This window comes from Protopterus annectens, chromosome 7.part1, assembly GCF_019279795.1.
Source record: "Protopterus annectens isolate FY-2018-M chromosome 7.part1, PAN1.0, whole genome shotgun sequence".
NCBI lineage: Eukaryota > Metazoa > Chordata > Ceratodontiformes > Protopteridae > Protopterus > Protopterus annectens.
This window is the reverse complement of record NC_056740.1, coordinates 417,769,496-417,782,518: the sequence shown is the minus strand read 5'-3', so window position 1 is coordinate 417,782,518 and position 13,023 is coordinate 417,769,496. Positions and strand designations below refer to the sequence as shown.

The 13,023-nt window shown below is 44.4% G+C and overlaps 1 protein-coding gene across 13 annotated transcripts in view; it reads left to right on the top strand.

The window, feature by feature from the left end:
• Positions 1-13,023, top strand: part of PBRM1 (polybromo 1) — a 2,726,611-nt gene that overhangs the window by 1,103,121 nt on the left and 1,610,467 nt on the right. The window lies entirely within an intron of this gene.

Sequence of the window (13,023 nt, the reverse complement as noted above, 5' to 3'; positions counted from 1 at the left end):
GGACTTTCCCGGTCAACAAATGTAAAATAAAATAAATAAATAAATAAAAATAAATAGTAAAAATATCTTTTCTGCATTTGGTTTCCATAGAAGCAGTATTCACTCGTACTCAAATTAGTTTTCACTGCTTAGTCACCAGCTCAACCAAGGGGCACAGTGGGGGGAAAAGCCCCGACTTTGATGTCCTTCAGGGATGCATCTGCAGTCCTTACAAATGGGTTGTCCTGTCGTCAGGCAGCCCTTCGGTCAGCCGGATTCCAAAGTCTGGGTCTGGCCTCGGCTGGTGTCGCACTTCACCCGACGTCATAGCTGCAGTTCTTCGGGTATAAAGGCATCAGCCGACGCCATTTTCCTCAGTCTTTCTTGCCGCGTGGCGCCCGAAGCAGAAGCTGTTCGCCAGTGCCGGTCGGTCAGATCCAGAGATTACTACTACCGAATACTACTTCGAAGACTTCTAAAAAGCTAAGTACCCCGTTGGGGACTCTTTCTTGCCTCAGCTGATGTCAGAAAAAGTGAATAACTGTTTAACTTGTGGGAAACAAATACCTCATAAAGATTTCCACTCTTACTGCTTACCTTGTTTAGGCCCAGACCACGACGTAGCAGCTTGTTTAGCTTGTGCTTCTTTCAACCGACAGACGCTTAGACGTCGGTCGGAGTTTGCCGAACAGTTTTTCGGCTCAGATTTTGCGTACATAATGCCGTCGGATCCTCCGACTTCACAAGTTGTTAAGAAACGCAAAGAAAAGGACCGACACTCGCGGTCCGCGGTTTCAACCTCCTCCAGAAAAGAGACCTAGAGGAGAGCCCCCTGAGCCAGTGTCCTCAGATGATTCTTCTGATGATACAGACAATACAGACCATCCAGAGGCTCCTTTTTCTACTTATGAAGACTCCGATGCTGAGGAATTGATTCCTTCTGCCTCTCCACCAGAAGAATTTTCCTTTGGGGAAACCTTACATGCCATGAGAGAGCAATTCCAATGGCAGGGGCAAGATTTCTCAGATTCAAGGAAAAGGCTTAGGACCTTTTTGCATTTACCACAACATAGGCCTTTAGCTATACCTCTAGTTCTTCCTGTTGTAGATGATGCATTTAATGATGCTTGCACTGCTCCTGATACTTTGCCTCCAGCCCCTGCTAAGCCCGATAGGTTCTATAGGGTCCCGGACACACATCACCATTTATACAAGGCTCCTTTTGCAGATCCCGAGACTATCTCCCAGGGGCCTAAGGCAGTAGCTTCGACCTCAGTTAAAAACCCTCTCCCCTCTGAAAGGGAATCCAGGTCCTTAGAGAGATGGGGTAAAAAAGTATACACCTCTGCTACTCTCTCAGCTAGAGCATTGAACTGTCAGTTTCATATGATCCAATACCAGGAGTTTATGCTTGATCAGTTAACTAAGAAACTGTCCTCTGATGATTCCTTAGATAAGAAATATGTTCTAGAAATGGTGCATAACATTCAGCAGGTTAGTAACCATTCTTTAAAATGTGGCTATGATGCACTGGAGGCTTCCTTTAGATCAGCCATGACTGGCACAGTTATAAGAAGGCATGCATGGTTGAAAGAACAGGTCTTGCCGGATCATGTTAAGGCAAAGCTATTAGATGCTCCTATGGATAAGGTCAGTTTATTTGGTTCTCCTGCTCAGCAGGTACTGAAGAAAATGGAAGAGAAGGCAAAATCTGTACAAACAGTGAAAGATTTCTTACAGGTTCAGCCCCCAAGGTTTAGCAGGAACTGGCCTTCCAAGAATTGGTCCTTTCCAGACTCCTCTAAAACACAGAGAGGCAGGAATAGGCATTCAAGAGGCAGAAATCAATCCAGAGGAGGTGCCTACAGGGGACGCCAGTGGCAAGGTAACAACCAGCGGGGCACAGACACAACTACTGCCACTGCAACAGGACAATCACAGTGACTTGGCTTTGGCACCGCCTACCAGGGAACAAATAGCAGCACCCTTAGGCGGAAAGTTAGCCTTATTTTCAAAAAACTGGCACTACATCACAAGAGACAAGTGGATTTTGCAAACTATAGACCAAGGCTACAGGTTTCATTTCCATACTTTACCAGGAAAAAGAGGAATGCCAAACCTACCACCAAATCAAAAGACAGAAGCTCTAAAACAAATAGCTCAATTAGCAAAGATGAGAGCTGTGGAAAGGGTACCATCTATGGAACAAGGAAAGGGATTTTACTCCAGACTATTCCTGGTACCAAGAAAAGAGAAAATTGGAGGCCTATTCTCGACCTGTCCGCTTTAAACACATTCATCATTGTTCCAAAATTCAAAATGCTGACCCTACAGCAACTTCTTCCCATGCTGGGCAAGGAGTATTGGCTGGTGACTCTAGATCTCAAGGAGGCATACCTGCACATCCCCATACGACCAAATTGCAGAAGATACCTCAGATTTCTTGCAGGATCAGAGCATTATCAATTCTCAGCATTGCCCTTTGGCTTATCTACTGCGCCCAGAGTGTTCACGAAATGCCTGGCATCAGTAATCGCTCACTGCAGGCTTCAGGGAATCCAAATATATCCATACCTGGACGACTGCCTGATACAAGCGGACAACAAAAACAAGCTAACAGAAGACTTACAAAGAGTCATTTGCTTACTGCAAGCCCTGGGATATACAGTCAATATAAAAAAATCAAGACTGACACCATCCCAAAGAATAACCTTCTTAGGTGCAGAATTGGACACAGTAAAACAGATGGCATTCCTGACTGCAGAAAAACAAGAACAACTTCCTCTCTACTTCTTGGCATTAACAAAGCAGAACAAGCTAACAGCAAGGAAAGTACTGCAGGCCTTGGGCTTCATGGCATCCTGCATAATCCTGGTCCCTCATGCCAAACTGCATATGAGAAAGCTACAGTGGTACCTGAAGAATTTATGGTCTCAACACAGGCACAGCCTAGAAACCGAAATACCATTAATCCCATGCCTGAAACAAGAGTTCCTATGGTGGGCTCAGGCATGCCAGTCAAACCCAGGTTTGCCCTACCACAGCATTCAACCAAGCCAAACCATCACAACGGACACCTCAGACCTCGGTTGGGGGGCCCACATGCTGGACAAGTGCATACAAGGCTTATGGACTCCAGATCAGCTGCACCTGCACATAAATCAAAAGGAAATGCTGGCAGTAAAACTAGCAATCCAGAATTTCAGACCATTCCTCCAAGAAGGGCAGTTGATGATAAGGACAGACAACACCACGGTCATGTGGTACATCAACAAACAGGGAGGCACTCATTCATACCCTCTATGCCGGATGGCACTGGACCTATGGAATATGGCTCTGAGCTACAACATTCAGTTACAAGCAATTTTTGTACCGGGAAAAGAAAACATCCTAGCAGACATATTAAGCAGAACTACCTCAGATGCTCACGAATGGATGCTACACCCGGACATCTTCAAGGTCATCACAAGAAAATGGGGACTGCCACAAATGGACCTATTCGCATCCCCACTCAATCACCAGCTCAAGAAATTCTGCACAAGGACGTACCACCCACTTGCTTGGAAGGTGGACTCTCTATCCTTCAGTTGGAAGGGCCTGATAGCATATGCATTCCCACCTCTTCCTTTGATGCACAAGGTGCTATTGAAAATCAAAGAGGAACGTCCAAGGATCATTCTGATAGCTCCAGACTGGCCAAGACAACATTGGTACCCATTACTGAGGAGCATGTCTCGGGAAAATATGGACACTACCCCTGATTCCTTTGCTGTTAACTCAGAGCGGCTACAACACCCTGCATCCAAACCTGAAAACTCTGCAGCTGACTGCCTGGAACATTACATAAGAGCAACTAACCCAGATTTATCCCAAAGGGTTAAAGACATTATCCTTGAGGCCTGCAGACCCTCAACAAGAAGGAACTATGCAGGAAAATGGAAAAGGTTTCTCATTTGGAGTACTGAAAGGGGAAAAGATGTGTCAAAGGTAGACATTGCCAACATCCTGGAGTATTTGGCAGAGCTTTTCCATACAGGCCTGTCCTATTCCTCCATCAAGATACATGCATCAGCTATTTCTGCAGAATACAGCTTGATCCCCTGTCTTCTCAAGATCCTCTACTCAGGCAGTTTCTGAGAGGAATTAAAAATGTAAAACCTCCTAGGAAACCACCATTACCAGCATGGGACTTGAACTTTGTGCTAGAAAAATTGACACTCCCCTTTGAACCAGCAGCAACAGCAGATCTTCAACACCTATCCTGGAAAACTGCTTTTCTGCTGGCAATTACCTCAGCAAGAAGGGTTTCTGAGCTACAGGCTTTAATGGCAGTACAACCCTTCCTAATCTTCCATCAAGATAGAGTGTCCATGAGAACAAATCCTACATTTATGCCTAAGGTGGTATCCAGAGTGTCTTTAAACCAGGCTATCCACCTACCTACCTTCTTCCCAATCCACAGAACAGGGGGGAAAGACTGCTGCATACTTTGGATGTACATAGACAGTTGCGCTACTACCTGGACAGAACCAAGGGCAATAGAAAAACTGACCAACTTCTGGTAGCATATGCAACAGGAAGGGAAGGAAAAGCAATTTCAAAACAGACAATCTCCAAGTGGATAGGAAATTGCATCAGATTCTTTTACTCCTACCATGGAAAGCAAACTCCACAGAACATAAGGCCTCATTCTACAAGGGCTACAGCCACTACCACAGCTTTCTTACGAGGAGTGGCTACCAAGGACATTATAGAGGCTGCTACTTGGACCTCCGTGCATACATTTGCCAAGCATTATAACTTACCTTTATACTCTAGATCCCGAGCAGGGTTTGCCACTGCTGTTTTGCAAGGGATCCTAACTACACCATAATTTCTTCTTCCTCCTCCCTAGTTTGGCTATGGTATTCTACCCATTTGTAAGGACTGCAGATGCATCCTTGAAGGACATAGTACAGTTTTGTACCTACCATAAATGTAGATGTCCGAACAGGAATGCATCTGCAGTCAGGATTACCCACCCTCCTTCCCCTCTGTGGTATTCCTAGGGTATTTGCCCATCTAATAGCTAGCTGGGGGGGGGGGGATCTCTTATGGTGTATTTGTTTGTATATATGTACATACATGCTTATTTTTTGTGTTTGCCTTCTACTATTTGGAAACATTGGCATTTATCCAAACTTTAGCTATCCAAGAGGGCAACTGGCATCTGGGGCAAGAAACACTGAGGAAAATGGCATCGGCTGATGCCTTTATACCCGAAGAACTGCAGCTATGACGTCGGGTGAAGTGTGACACCAGCCGAGGCCAGACCCAGACTTTGGAATCCGGCCGACCGAAGGGCTGCCTGACGACAGGACAACCCATTTGTAAGGACTGCAGATGCATTCCTGTTCGGACATCTACATTTATGGTAGGTACAAAACTGTACTTTCTAGTGGTTTGGATTTTTGTAATAGGATTCATAGGACTTTCAAGGCAATTTAGTCTCTCCGCTGTCAGTGCCTTGCCAGTACCTACCCTCAACAAGACTAGGCCCATAAGTCTTGAGATAAATTTGAGGGTATGCATTCAGTTATACAGTTTTTGTTTGAAGTATGCTTAGGGTATTGTTCTGCTTAACCTGCAGGGACAGTTTATTCCAGAGATTGAAGAAGGAGTTGCATAATGGGTCTTTCGTTCCGTTTTGTTCTATTTATTTGCTGCTGAATAGTTAGGTCCCTGGTTCTGGTGCTTCCCAAGCTATTAAACTTGTAGATATAAGAAGTTCAGGATTGAACAGTCTCTGATAGCACAGTGGGTGAAGCACAGATTGCCTATCAAGAGGCTTTAGATGCTAAGTAAAAGGGTAGTGCTTCAAGCCTGTCTTGGTAACTCTTGTTTTTTAATCCAGAAATCTTAATTAGGACCCTCTGGGCTTCCCCAGTTGTTTTATATGTCAAATGAGGTACATTCCAAAGGGAGCACTGTATTATATAATTGGAATAGTCACTGCTTGAATATAAGGAAATTAACATCTTTAAATCAGGATGATATAACCGTGGTTGGTAGTTGTGCTGATAAGGATTTGAGTATAGCTGCCACGTGATGATCGAAGGAGATGGAACTATCAGCCAAAATGCCCAGGACTGACTACATTTACACTGGTAGTTTATTGTTTTTGAGTATATGTTGAGGGCAGGGGTTGTTGTCAAATGAAATAAGGATTTTTTTGTGTTTAATATGAGCCGATTTGCAGTACATGAGGTGTTAACTAGGGTGAGTTCTTTCTGAAGGGTTCAGGTGTCTGACAGTGACCCCCAGTTTGCAGTCATCTGCAGATTTCATTAACCAGAGATGCTGGTTCTTAGCTTGGAGGTAAGAGACGTGAATGACCAAAAGGGCAGGTCCTTAGTTACAGAGCCCTAGGAAACTCCACTGGTACCATTAATACTTTCAAATGAGGCATTTGCCACACAATGTGGTCTGTCTTTTAACCAGTTTGCTATCTGTTTAACCACGTAAGGATATGTATTTTAACTATTTAGCTTATTTACAATGCCAGCATGGGGTATGGTGTCAAATTATTTGCATAGGTCAGGATACAGTGTGTGAAAAGCATAATCACTGCCAACAGCCTGTGTGATGTTCTTAAAGGAGTTAACTAAATTTAATAGGTAGACTTTCCCTTTGAAGTCTGTTTGTTGTGGGCCTAGCCTAATTAGATTTTTGTTATAATTGAGAATCAGTTATGATATGCTCCACAGCTTTGCAGAGCAGGCTTGTGTGGCTGATAAGATCTATAATTACTATAGTCCATGCCAGGGCCACCCTTCTGGAGTGTCATTCCCACTGTGGTGCGCCATAATTCAAGACAAATACAGTGGCAAAGCTTAGGTAAAACAGTTTGAGGAGAGGATCAGTGAAAGCATGTTCGGCAGTATGGGGTATTGTTGCTTAGTTTCCTGAATTTCTAAGGAAAGACTTGTAATTGTCCTTATTAGTCCTAATAGTGTGTTTCAGTTCCTTGGTAATGTTTTTTAAAATGTCATTGTTATGAGAAGTTTAGGATCTGCAGTGTAGCTTAAGGAGTTTTTTTTCTCTTGTAAAGTTTGTTGGTGGACCACCAAAGTTTTGTTTTTTGAATTTGTCTGTGCATTTTGCTGTGGTTGAGATTGCTAATTTTGTTAATTTGTCTGGATGAGTGTAGAACTCTTTTATAAAGCTATTATGTCAGTGTCTGAGCTGGTGCTGCCGTAGGTGAATTTTGAGAGTTTTTCATATAATTGAATGAGGTTTGCCCATTTGAACTCTTTAAAATGCAGATATGTTGGTTTCAGGAGTTTTGGTGATTTTGAAAGCAAATGTCAAGTTAATGGTCATAGTACACACACAGACCATATTCATGAGGATCAGGTTTAGAATATTGTGCCCTCTGGGGGGTTTATTGACTACTTTTTCCAGAGAGTTTTTGTTTATTCCAAGAAGAACTTTGCATACCCTGCACTGGTGGCATAGATGCTGTGTTTAATTGCAAGATCTGATGTTGTCAATCTTCATTTTATCCTTGACAGATTGGTTCGGTTCCAATATCGGAACCGACTCAGCCGTTACTACAGCTTGTGTCAGCCAAAAACATTTGAGCTTCACTTCTACCCACAATCCCTCTCTGTCAATTACCTCAGATCTCATTTGCCACTTTCTGAAATGACCAGGTTTAGCTACTGCTGTCAAGCTTTAGTGGGTTTAGATAAATTTTTGTCTTTTTCTAACAGTTTTTTCTCTCCTCTTTAAAATTTTTCCTTACACTTAGTGTAATCTTTAAGTGTCATTGTTATGTTTTCCTCTTACACTTTTGTGTATTACCCACTATCATTGTTGATAGTTCCCCACTTCTCTCGTAGTTCTTATCCCTTTCCCATACATGTGTATACTTCGGCTGTCATTGCTGATGGTCTTTTTCCCTTTTTCTCTCCTTTAAAAAAAAAAAATAAAAGACACACATCTTTCTCTCGCTATATATATTATTTGCATTACACACACACACACACACACACACACGTTTTCTGTTTCCTCTACCACTTCTTTCTCTGTTTGTAGTGCGAGTGTAAATGGCTATTTTCTAGCCTCTTCTACCTCTGTGGACATGGATGAGAAGGGTAAGGGCCCCTGTGGTTTTAAAAAATGCCAGACGTGCAGCCATAAAATGTCCTCATCAGATTTTCATTCTTTCTGCATATATGGTCAGGGCCCCCTCCATTTAAAAGAGGACTGCAGCATCTTTAGCCACCAAGCCCTTGTGGAAAGATGAAATAAGCTAATTTTAAAAGGTTTGTTTCCGTCCGCCTTTAGCAATGCCTTATCTTCTGGAGACAAAGTGAAAACGGACATTTCATCTCGCTCATCCTCATCTTCACTGGACAAAGGCAAGAAAAGAAGTCGGTCAGTTCTGACGTACCCATTGGTTCCAAAAGCAAAAAAATTGAAACCCTCGATTCTGAACGGATCAATGGAACCACAGACCTTTGCTACTGACAACGGTGCCGACATCTACTCCAGCACTGATTGATATTTCAAGAGCTTCAACGTCAAAGACTTCAGTGCAGAACTTTTGCTTCACCTACCATGATGGACATATTGCCTAGAACTACGTATTCACCTTCTATTGAACCCTTTGCTGGGCAGCTCCCAGAAGTTTTCCTGCAGAGGCCCAAGGTCCACTCTACCAAAAGTCTTTCTGAACTTGATGTGGAGAGGCTAGTGAATAAATTCTTTGGGCTAGAAGACTTTCAGGTTCCCTTTCTGTTCCAACCCCCCTCGGGTCTTGGCATTGAAACTTCCTTTACCCCCACTAACAACTCCGTGTCTAACCTCTTCTGATGTCTTAGAGTCTGTTCCAGATCTCCTGGCACCGACTGTGCCATCTCTGGAGTTATTTGTTTCTTCGGAACTGGTAGTTACCCTGAGCTCTTCGGAGGCTTTGGAATCAGAGACCTCCCGGAGCCATAGCTACCCTGTTGGTTCCATGGGACAGGTCTCAACTCCAGGTTTTTTTGTAGCCATCCTTGCTCCTTGAAGCTTCAGCTCAAGTTCTGCTCCAGCTTGTATGTTGAGGGTTAGTTCTTCAGTGCGGGGAGTGACCCTGGTCCTGATGTAGTCTATCTCGGTTCTGGGCTCCCTTCCCTTTTTGGGGTGGCTGGCCTTTAAGGTTATGAGGAGGACCTCTCATTTACAGTGGCTCATGCAGCGCCTTCCTCCTCTGAACAGGTACCCCCCTCTAGCTTGATTTATTCCTCCTGCCTTTCAACTGGGACAGCAGGTGCTGCTGATTTCACAGGCTCATGTTCTGTTATCTTCTGATACCTACCCAGATTATCCCCCCCGAGGAGGTTCTTCAGGAAAAGGAAGTGCAAGAGGAAGCACTTGGATCCCCCCCCCCACAGGAATCTGTTACCGAGGACACAGATTTCGATGAAGGAGAAGGGTCCACACAGTCACATCCTGAAGATTTCTTATTTGGAGACATCTTAAAAGTTTTAAAACAGAGGAGTGGCTGGAAGTCCTAAAACCCTTTCTCTGAAGAATATGTTTATCTGCAGGCTTTTGGCACCTGCCTGTGTACCTCTTGGAATGACCCCACCCACTGTTGAACTCATTCATTTGATTTCAAAACAGGCGTGGAAGGCTCCAGACACCATCCCTAAAAGGCCTGATAAAATATCTGCCGCAGAGGATAAGCAGTTTTTGACAAAGAGATTAGCTGTGGATGCCATGGTTGTAGTGGCTGCCACTAAAAAGGAACTTGCTGAGGAGAGTTCCTCTGTCTATCTACCAAACAGGGAGTCTCAGGCTAGGGACAGATTTGGGAAGTGGGTCTAGGCTTCATCGACCTCCTTCTCTACAAGGTCCTTGATCTTCTTGGCACATTTCACCAGACTCCAGTGGGATCTGATTAAGGAATTGTCAGACAACCCTGGCAGGAGCTGTAGCTGAGGCAGTCCAAGAAAAAGTAGCTTCCCAGCTAGCTACCCTGAAGTTTGTCTAATTCGTCCATGAAGCTAATCGTACATACAGCTGAAGTGACTTCCAGAGCAGTGGGTACAGGTGTAGCCATAAGGAGACATGCCTGGATGCGCTTATGTGCCTTTGCAGTACCCTTCAAGTCTTCTTTTGGCAATGCTCCATTTGACAGCACATCCTTATTTGGCCCTAAAGTAAGAGAGACCTTATCCAGGTGTGAAAAGGATGGTAAGACCCGTCCTACTGTAGGCATATGTTTCTCCACCCCCCAAAGGATATTTTCTAGGAACCAGAAGAGTGGTGGAAAAATGTGGTTCAAAAAAATTCCAAGGACCTTTCCAAGACGCACATGGAGGGAATTCCCCCAGGGGCAAAAGGGAGAGCCAAAATGGAAGATCCCATCCTCGCGGCAGAGGTGGTCCACAAAACCAGGGCTTCAGGGATTCCTTCCCAGAGAAGTCCTTTCAGTGCTTCTGAACGTAGGCCTGATTGTCTTCCTCTGGAGGCAGTCAGGACGCTTGTTCTTGCATGTAAACGCCTGGCTAAATATAGGTATCAGTTAATAGCAGCCAGAGATTACACTCTCGATATCTGCTCCCACCTGGGGATTACAATAAATGTACTTCTGTTCTCATGCTGCAGTATTCATTACTGTAGGGATATGGCTGCCAGCAGCGCCGTTGATCTGGCCAGTATACCAAAGTCTTCAGTTAGGAGTACGTGCGACGTAGCATGCTAGTGCCATAAACAGATGTCTGCTATAAATGTGACGTCTGCACGTACCCAAGGCAGGACTTTCCTGCCGCAGTGATAGTCAGACATCTGATCGCCAACTAGAGGCGTTTACTGTTTTGTTATCATTCGACTGCCCACTTACAGATAAGATGATTTATTCGTACCTTATTTTTAGTATTTTACTGTATTCCAGCTTTTCATGACTTCTAGGAAGGGCAAGTGTGCTTGTGGAAGACAGATTCCACACAAGGAGACTCGGTCTGTTTTTTGTTTAAGGGAAGAGCTCAATTATAAGAACTGTGTTATTTGCCAATTGTTTGTCCCTAAAACCCTTAGAAGTCATTTAGCTTTCTTGAAAATATATTTAGAAAATCAGAGGCTCTAATGCCTGGCCTTGGGTATGGAGGGTGTGGGAGGTCTGTCAGATGAGCTGACTAAAAAGAAGGCCAAAAGAGCTAGTCCTGAAATGCTTTCTGCACCTCAGACATCCGCCGAGTCTCTTGAGGTGAGTGAGAACCCGGAGACTCCTCGGATCTCAGATTTACCTTCCAAACTGGGAACCTTTTTGGACTCCAATTCAGCGGAAATCCTCTATACGTCCACTGAGGTTTGTGAACCATCAGGGCCTGATGGTGAGAGGGAACCATGGCTCCCTGATTCTGATAGGCCTTCCGCTCATTTCCTACCACTCCGGTGGCCATGCGGCCTGCTAAATCTCCAGGCCCTCTTAAGAGAAAGCAGAAGCTTAAGCACTCTGCTACTCCACGTTTTACTGATTGGGAAGTTTTCTCCCAAAAATTGGTCAAGGCCTTTCAGGCTTTTGAACAACCTCAACCTCCTATCTCTGTCCCGTTTGATTGAATCTGAAGAGGATGCCTCCTCATCTGATGAATCCCTTTCTTATTCATCTTAAATTGAATCTCCTAAGGATTTTGTTACCCAAGAGGAGGATTCCTTGGCACCTGATTCCTCTGGTGAAGAGTTCTCCTTTGGGGACACTATCAATTTAATGAGACAATGTTTCCAATGGGATGTTTCAGACGTTTCTGACACTAAAAGAAGGTATTTTGAACTTTTGCAAATGGACCAGCCTTCCCCCTCTACTGTACTTCTGTGCAGCCAGCCTTTCTGGATGCCTTCCAGGCAGCCTCCCAGGCTCCTGAGTTTCAACCTCCAGCTTCCAAGAGACCTCATAGGTTTTATAAAGTTCCCCCTCAACCTCAGTTTCTCTTCAGAAACCATTCGGCAGACCCTGCTGTTGTAGCAGTCTCTGCAGACAAATTATCCAGGCAGCTACCTTATACTTCTCTGTTCCCTACACAGAGAGAGAAAGTACATTTGTGGATAGACAGGATAAAAAGATTTATACACCTTCTACCGTCTCCATAACGGTGTTAAATTATCAGACTTATTGGCACGATTTGTACTAGACACTCTAGCCAAGGCCTCCTCTTTGGTATCTGATCTTACTGACTCCCCTACTAAGACTCCACTCCGAATCTGCTTTCAACAGCTTCTCAAGTTACCAGACACTCCAAGTGTAGTTGTTTGCTGTGGAGGCTTCTTCTAAGTCGGCTGCACCTGGTTCAGTCCTTCAAAGGTATTCATGGCATAGATTACAGCCTTTACCTCTAGATTTTCAGGCTAAGCTGTTAGATGCCCCCCTAGATAACTCTGCATTATTCGGGGCTGCTTCTGCTGAGCTTTTTAAATCTTTACAGGAGAAAGGTAAGGAACTCCAGAATTTGAAACATCATCTTGTTTCACCTATTCCTAGATACCATAGAAACTACCCTTAAAAGACTTCTTTTATTAGGTGGTTGTCTACTCCCCCTACTCAGTCTAGGGGAAGGCGACACTATAGACAAGCTACTACCCCTAGGACATCTGCAGTCTCCACTTCTTTTCGTAGGCAACCTGGTCAAGACAGAGCTCCCCCCTTGTGACCAGCTGTCTTGTCACACCCCTCTGACCCTACGCCTCACTCTATCCTGCCCCTTCTGGCAGACGTTCACCACCGACCAGTAGGTGTTATCCATCATCCAGAATGGATATTTCATGGCTTGATGGGCTCTCCCACCTTTCCAATGTCTTCCACAACCACCCAAAACTCAAATTCATCTATTCAGCCCTATCTTAAGAGAACTTTTAATTCAAGGAACTATCCAGCCAGTTCCTCCAGAGCACATGGGCAGGGGTTTCTATTCCAGAATGTTTCTGGTTCCAAGAAAGGATGGTCCTTGGAGACCAATTGTAGACCTGTCCTACCTCAACCTGTTCCTCAAGGTACCCACGTTCAAATCTGAAAGA